This window comes from Polyodon spathula, chromosome 22 (genome assembly GCF_017654505.1).
Source record: "Polyodon spathula isolate WHYD16114869_AA chromosome 22, ASM1765450v1, whole genome shotgun sequence".
Taxonomy (NCBI): domain Eukaryota; kingdom Metazoa; phylum Chordata; class Actinopteri; order Acipenseriformes; family Polyodontidae; genus Polyodon; species Polyodon spathula.
The window spans coordinates 11,132,244-11,139,029 of record NC_054555.1 but is presented as its reverse complement, the minus strand read 5'-3'; positions in this window follow the sequence as shown (position 1 = coordinate 11,139,029).

The window sequence follows — 6,786 nt, the reverse complement described above, 5'->3', positions numbered from 1 at the left end:
CTACTTTTTTGCTCTTTTTATTACATTCATAGATTTTAATACACCTTTTTAAATTGTGTAATGAGTGTCTTAGTAAAGATTGTTAAGCGCATACACGCATGTTTGTTTTGATTACTGTACTGGTGATTGGAGGGCATTTTGAATGTCAGGTTATTGTGTGGGAGTTTATACTGTCCATCGCTTACTGTGGGTGAATCACGTTAACACAATGGTGACTGTAATTACATAAAATTACAGATAATAACTGGACGTGTAAGATTTAGCCTTTTGCAGAGCTGAAGTATAAGTTAGTACTGGTATCCCAGTCTCCAGGGATGCTAAAATCTTATGGTATCTGTCAACTAAAGCAACTATCTGATTATGTAATCCCTTTGTTACTCAACTAAAAGGCAGTTCAATGGAGACTTGATTTTGGGAAAGTTGTTGATAATTGTGAATCTGAGACCAACATAATCCACAGTGCTGAATTCAAGGTAAGATTTATTTCATTTCTTGGCTTTATGCACTTGTCAAATATCTTCAGAAGATGCCTGTTCTGGAAAATTATAGCAATAGAAATTAAAAGTGCAAACAGTACAGCAAAGTAGCAAATTGTGTTTGCGATCATTTTGTCGTTGTATTGATGCATACGGTTATTAAAGCTAATCTTTAATAATTAAATGTGCAAGTTATAGGTTTACTGTCCCACCAAAAATGTAGCTTTAAGTAGTTGAGTTCTTTACATTCAGAAAAGCAGTAAGTCAAAATGCATTCAAAACAGATGCAAATGTATTTAGAAGAAATGCAAAAATACATAAAACATTGGCATAAGATGAATTGTTGGGAATAGAGTAGACACCATGGTGGAATTTATTAGAAACTAAATATTGTTGTTTTTAAATTGACTGCCTTTTTGCACACTCTTCAGCTTCCAATGGTACAGCATGAGCATGGTTTAAGAGAATGGATAGTCCTGGTGTGGATATGTACAGGTCAAGGCAAGCATACTGTAAAAGACTATTGGTAAGGCACTTGCTTTGTGTATCAACTGGAAGGAATGTGTTGAACTTTGCAAATCAATGGCTTTGAGCCTCCCAGGAGATTGCAGCCAGTACAATGAGGCTATAGAAATGATTCATGTGAAAGCGCTCAACAGTTAGATTGGTAAAGTTCAAACTCTTCCCATTGTACTTCAGATGTGTACAGTAGTTTGCATCACCAACTTGTTGACATTATGTGACCTTTATTGCAAGCTGTGATTTTGTACCGCTTATTCTACATATGTAAGAATTAGAGGTGTTCACAAATGTGTTACTTGTATTCTAATTGTCTTTTTAAGAAGTTTTTTATTGACAAAATATTTCTCTCATCCGGGCCGCTGATGCTTTTACTGTCATATTGGCATACAGAGGACGTGAACTGACAATGCAAAGATGTGTTTTGCCATTGCTGCTTTTTTTAAAATTTTTGGCAATACACTGCTTTTCACTTGATGGGGCTGGTGCTTACTTCTGTAATGACACTTTGGCTGATGTAGCCAGCTGTATTACATGATTTAGGCAAGTCAAAAAGAGCTGCAGCTGAACTCTTAGTCAAAGCAGCTCAACACACACAAGACAAATCCACAATGTTCTAGAAATTGTAATAAGAACCTATGGGAATGGTTGCAAGCATCATGCAAAGTATGGAAATTGTACAGAAAAAGAGCTTGAAGCTATCTACTCTTTAAATAAGCAAGAGGTCTGAGTGGGGTAAAAGGTTCAAATACTGTAAGTCATTTATTTTTCCTGCTGTTTTATTAGTTATGAGAACTTTCAATCAGCAATTCCCAATTTGGTGATAATTCCTCATCTCCCACAGTGCAAGATGTTTTGTCTTCTGCCTGATTCAGCACTGGGGGATGTTTGTGACCAGATGAATGTGTTGTCAGGAGCAGGGCAGTGACTCATACTGTTAGCCTGACCGGGGAAAACATTTGTGATTCAGAGGCATATTTCTAATACAGGGAAGATGCAATAAGCAGACTACTGCAATAAAAATGATTTCCCTGCCAGATACCTTCATTGCACTGCAGTCCCGAGGTGAAAAGATTTGTAATTGCACAGCCCTTTTTTCATTTGATTTTGGGATATAGATTTCTATGACATAACCAACAGCTATTTATCCAAGTTTCTCTGCGAGCCAAATAACATGGCATGCTAAATTATGAAGAGTCAGCCCACGATTTACAGAACAAATCACAAAATGAATACATATATTAAATAGCATTTGTTATTCTGGCTCATACATAGCCATGTAATAACTAGGTAACTACTTATGGTTTCTGCTTTTACATTGCAACTACTACTGGAAGAAGTGTGTAATGCTATAGACATGGCTTTATCAACTACTTTCAGTTGTAGGTAATTAACCAGTTATTTCAAAGTAATTACATTGATAATGATGTCTTGAAATCTAAAGGGCCACCAAACAGACTAAATTGCAGGTTTCTTTTGTTTTTATGGAAGTATCTACATCAAGCCATTTTAAATTTTATATTTTCTGTTAGAAAGCCCTTGAAATATGATTGCAAAAAGACAACATTCGCACAACTTCTGCCATGCCATTTTTTCAATCACATGTGTTTTATGAATCATCAGCCACAAATACAAGATACAGCTCTCCAGAATGTGGTCCATTTCAATTGGAAATGACACACTATTAATTTGACTTCTGAATATACTATTGGTAATATTGCATCTAATTGCATATACTGCATTTGTTGTATATGTTGTAATTTACAATCAGCACCCGTGAATCTGAGTCTTAGTATGGTTGAATAAAGTGCAACATTTCTAAAATATAGAGGAACTCATTTCAAAACCATGTGGGTCATTATACCAGCAAACTTGTGCTGGAGTTTTTCTCTTTTCAAGAAGCCATTCATTGATCTGAGTGGGAGTTGCTAAACTCCGAGATGAATAACTGCCTCTGTATGTGTGAAAACAGCAACGTCAAAGGAAATGCAGCCAAAATCTGTGAATTTAACAGTTTTTGTTATCTCAGCTCTATGTGGTTTATCTTGCAGGTGACCTAGCAATAACAGTAACACAGGCTACCATGAACTGTAACTTCAAATAAGAATAATTGTGGTACAGTAGCTGATCACTACATTCAAACTGCAATGCAATGTAGCTCTGCTAGGTTAAAGGTTACATTGACCATTGCCTGCAAAGTTGTTCTGGTGGTTTCCGGCTTGTATTTCTTTTTTCACTTGTCACTATTGTCTTTAAATGGTGTGTACCATACTGTGTAACATGGCAAACTTATAGAAATGAGGTAGGTAGTTTTCCAGATTATGCATTGCCTCAACCTGGAACTGCATACTGTGTGTATTTATATGTATAATATATTTGAGTAATTGCAGAATCATTAACAATAATTGGGAACAGTGAAATAAATGATGTCATTTGAACTTTTGTCAGTTTAAGCTCACACTCTACCGCACTATCACAAAACAACTGAAGCTATGTCTTTAACACATTTTATAAACCATTGCACAGGGTGTCTTTCACTGTAGTTGCATACAGGATCACAAGTTAGATCCATTCTGTGGATTTGAGTAAGCTCAAATCCACAGCGGTTCAAATGTTTTACCCTCTGTCTTCCTTAGACCACCAATAATGACACTATAGTGCTAGACTGGGACCAAGAGCAACTGTAAAAGGTTAATCGCACATCTGCTTGTGAAAAAGTAAAGGGGCATACTCCAGCCATGCTACTCCACACTGACAAAAGAAAAGACAAAATAAACATGACTTAAATTGTTAATTCTTATTGACTGGTGTAAACTGCAGGCAGTCTATTTGGCTGAGGAGGAAATAATAAAATTCTAAAAAACACTTCTAAACTGTATAAATTATGTGAGCAGTAAGTTGATGACTATCATTACTTTTATTAACTCTTTCACTCCACAGAATGAGGACAATGACTTTGGGAAAGTGCAGGTAACTTACACAAGCAAAATAAACGATATCAAACAGTATTTTGTCAAAAAAGGGCTCATTTTTCTTATGCAATCTTCATTAAAACTCCAAATTAAACTTCACTTTTTTTTTTTTCCTGTCTCCAGTCATAAATAGATAAGGAAAATAAATAATGCATTAAAAACAGCATCAGCAGTAAGGCAATAATAGGAGTGGGCCTCTTCCAGTCTTTCTTTCTTTTATTGCATGTGCATGCCTAGAGCACAGTGCACTGATAAAGACTTGCACTGTATATACAAGAAAGATGGTTCCTTAACGATGGACCCGAATGTAATTGTCAGTATGTGATTGCAAACCTATTTAAAAACAGCCAGAATAAATTATTCAGTCTTGCAAGATGCTGAGTGCTAGTTTTATTGTAGATTGCAGAATTGGAAATCAATCAAACAGAGACCTTTACACCATTTCCGACAAAGAAAATGGATTCATCCACTGAGAATCACTCCAGGAACATCTACAAGTATTAATCCATAAACGGATCATTACTAAAGATTGCTGTTTCATTATTGCTGTAAGCCTCCGAATGCAGTGGCAGAGGAAGAGAAAGATTGGTCTAGGACCTTAGTAGGACCTTATTGTGGGCCCATCTCTTCCCCTAAACTTTAATGAATGAAAGTCTTGTTTATAACCATCAAACATGCCAAGTCGTGTCCAGTATTTAATTATCACAATATTAGCATGTACATGCAAAAGTTTTCTACTCACATATTTGAATTACATTTTGCGAGCATTTTTACAACCATCATTACACTATTTGCATTCCATTTTTAATCAGCTAACAATTTTAACCAGTCCCTCTGATTGCACAAATCAATGCAGAATTCACACAAGGGTGTAGAATTCCGTGCACAAATTCACATAAATTAGTAATTTTCACATAAAAAAAAAATGTTTTCCCCTCAAATACAGACATGTTAATTTGAGGTAGTTCATCAGCAGTACCCATTAACAGCTTCTGCCTGAATTACATGAAGCAAGCACACAGAGTACAATGTTAAAGACCATGCGAGACAGTAAGTCAAAACCCTCAATGAAGACAGTTGTGATAGAAGAAAAATAAGTTAGGAAGCTCCATAATTAGGAGAACAGGTGTCGTTGTCCATCCATCAACAGTCCAAAGCACTTCTGACCATTGTTCCATAGTCTAATTTCTGAGTTATTGTGCATATTTTAGTCTTTTAGTCTTGTTCCCCTTTCTTAACAGAGGCATTCTTACTGCAACACATCCTTTAAGTCCTGATTTAAAGAATGACCTTCATACTGTTGATTTAATGGATAACGGCACCTGTTCCTTCTGCCAGTTCTGTTGTCAGTTGAACTCTTGTCTTCGTTCTATCCTTAAGGATATTATCTTCAAGTATCGCTCATCCTTGTTAGAAAGTTTTTTGGGTGTTCCAGTCCTGGGTTTGTCAATTACAGATGATGGTTCTCTGTACTTGTTGATTATGCTTTTGATACCACACCTTGAAATCGAGTGATGTGAGCTATTTCACTCAATGTTTTTCCTTCTTTATGCAAGTCAAGGTTGTCATAATAGTAGACAACACTAGTGGAGGCTTTGAGTAAATTGTTGATGCTCATAATGAATCAGACTAGAAAAATGCAACATCTCTAAGACTTTTCCACAGCAGTGTGTGTGTGTGTGTGTGTGTGTGTGTGTGTGTGTGTGTGTGTGTGTGTGTGTGTGTGTGTGTGTGTGTGTGTGTGTGTGTGTATATATATATATATATATATATATATATATATATATATATATATATATATATATATATATGGTAACACTATAAAACTATGCCATATGGTGTTATCTAATCTTTAGCTTCAAATTAAAAAGCTTATGGGCAACTAACTGTACAGTTGTGGTTTTTTTCAGCTAATTGCCCACAATTTAACCTGAAATGTTCTTGTCAATGTGAGTGGGAAGTGAGTACAAAAATCCACCTTTAGTAATGTGTCTGTCAAAAGGATGAAAGAAAACTCCTGTGTGATTTTATTGAAAGCAGCTCAGGCAGCTAATACATTGATTATTGAGTCGCTATGTGCAATTGTATTTTTCCTCCATCAGCATTCTAATAGTATTTTTTTTCTTTTTTGTACCTAGAATAACCCGTCTTGGATTTTGTTTATCCTCTAATCAAACGGTATCTATTTTCAAGGACAGCTCTTGCCAAAAGTTTAGCATCACCCTATAGAATTAATTAAATTTGTTTTATAAAGTCGAATGAAACTTGCTGAAAAATGTTATGTTCATATATTAAATAACATACAGCTTTGTCGTTTTCCATATACTTAATGAAAAACAGAAAAATTAAAAAATGTGGCATTTTGAAATATAACACTATTAGGCCTTATAGTTGCCTTTAAAATGGCTTAAAAGTGTTAAAGATGGTTAGTGTCTACACTACGTGATGCTTAAACTGTACTCGAGACCACTTCAGGGGGTGGTCTTGAGCCCGGTTCTAAATTAGATCGCAGCAGGTAGTACAGTTTGTCAGAAGTATGGACGCTGTAATACATTTTTGTGTATCCTCCATATCCCAAAATGCTTTCTGATATTTGTTTGGCGCATGGACATTATAAATACAGTACTGGGAACAGACGTCTGAAGGAGTTGAGAACAACTATCAATAACGGTGTTGCGTATACAATTTCTGAGACTTGTTATAAAATGGTGGGTCATGCAGCGACGTGATCAGATGCAGAAATCAAGACACATTGATATCTGGAGTGATGAAATTGGCCAAGGAAAACTTCAGAGGTCAAAACGAAATGCACACATTAT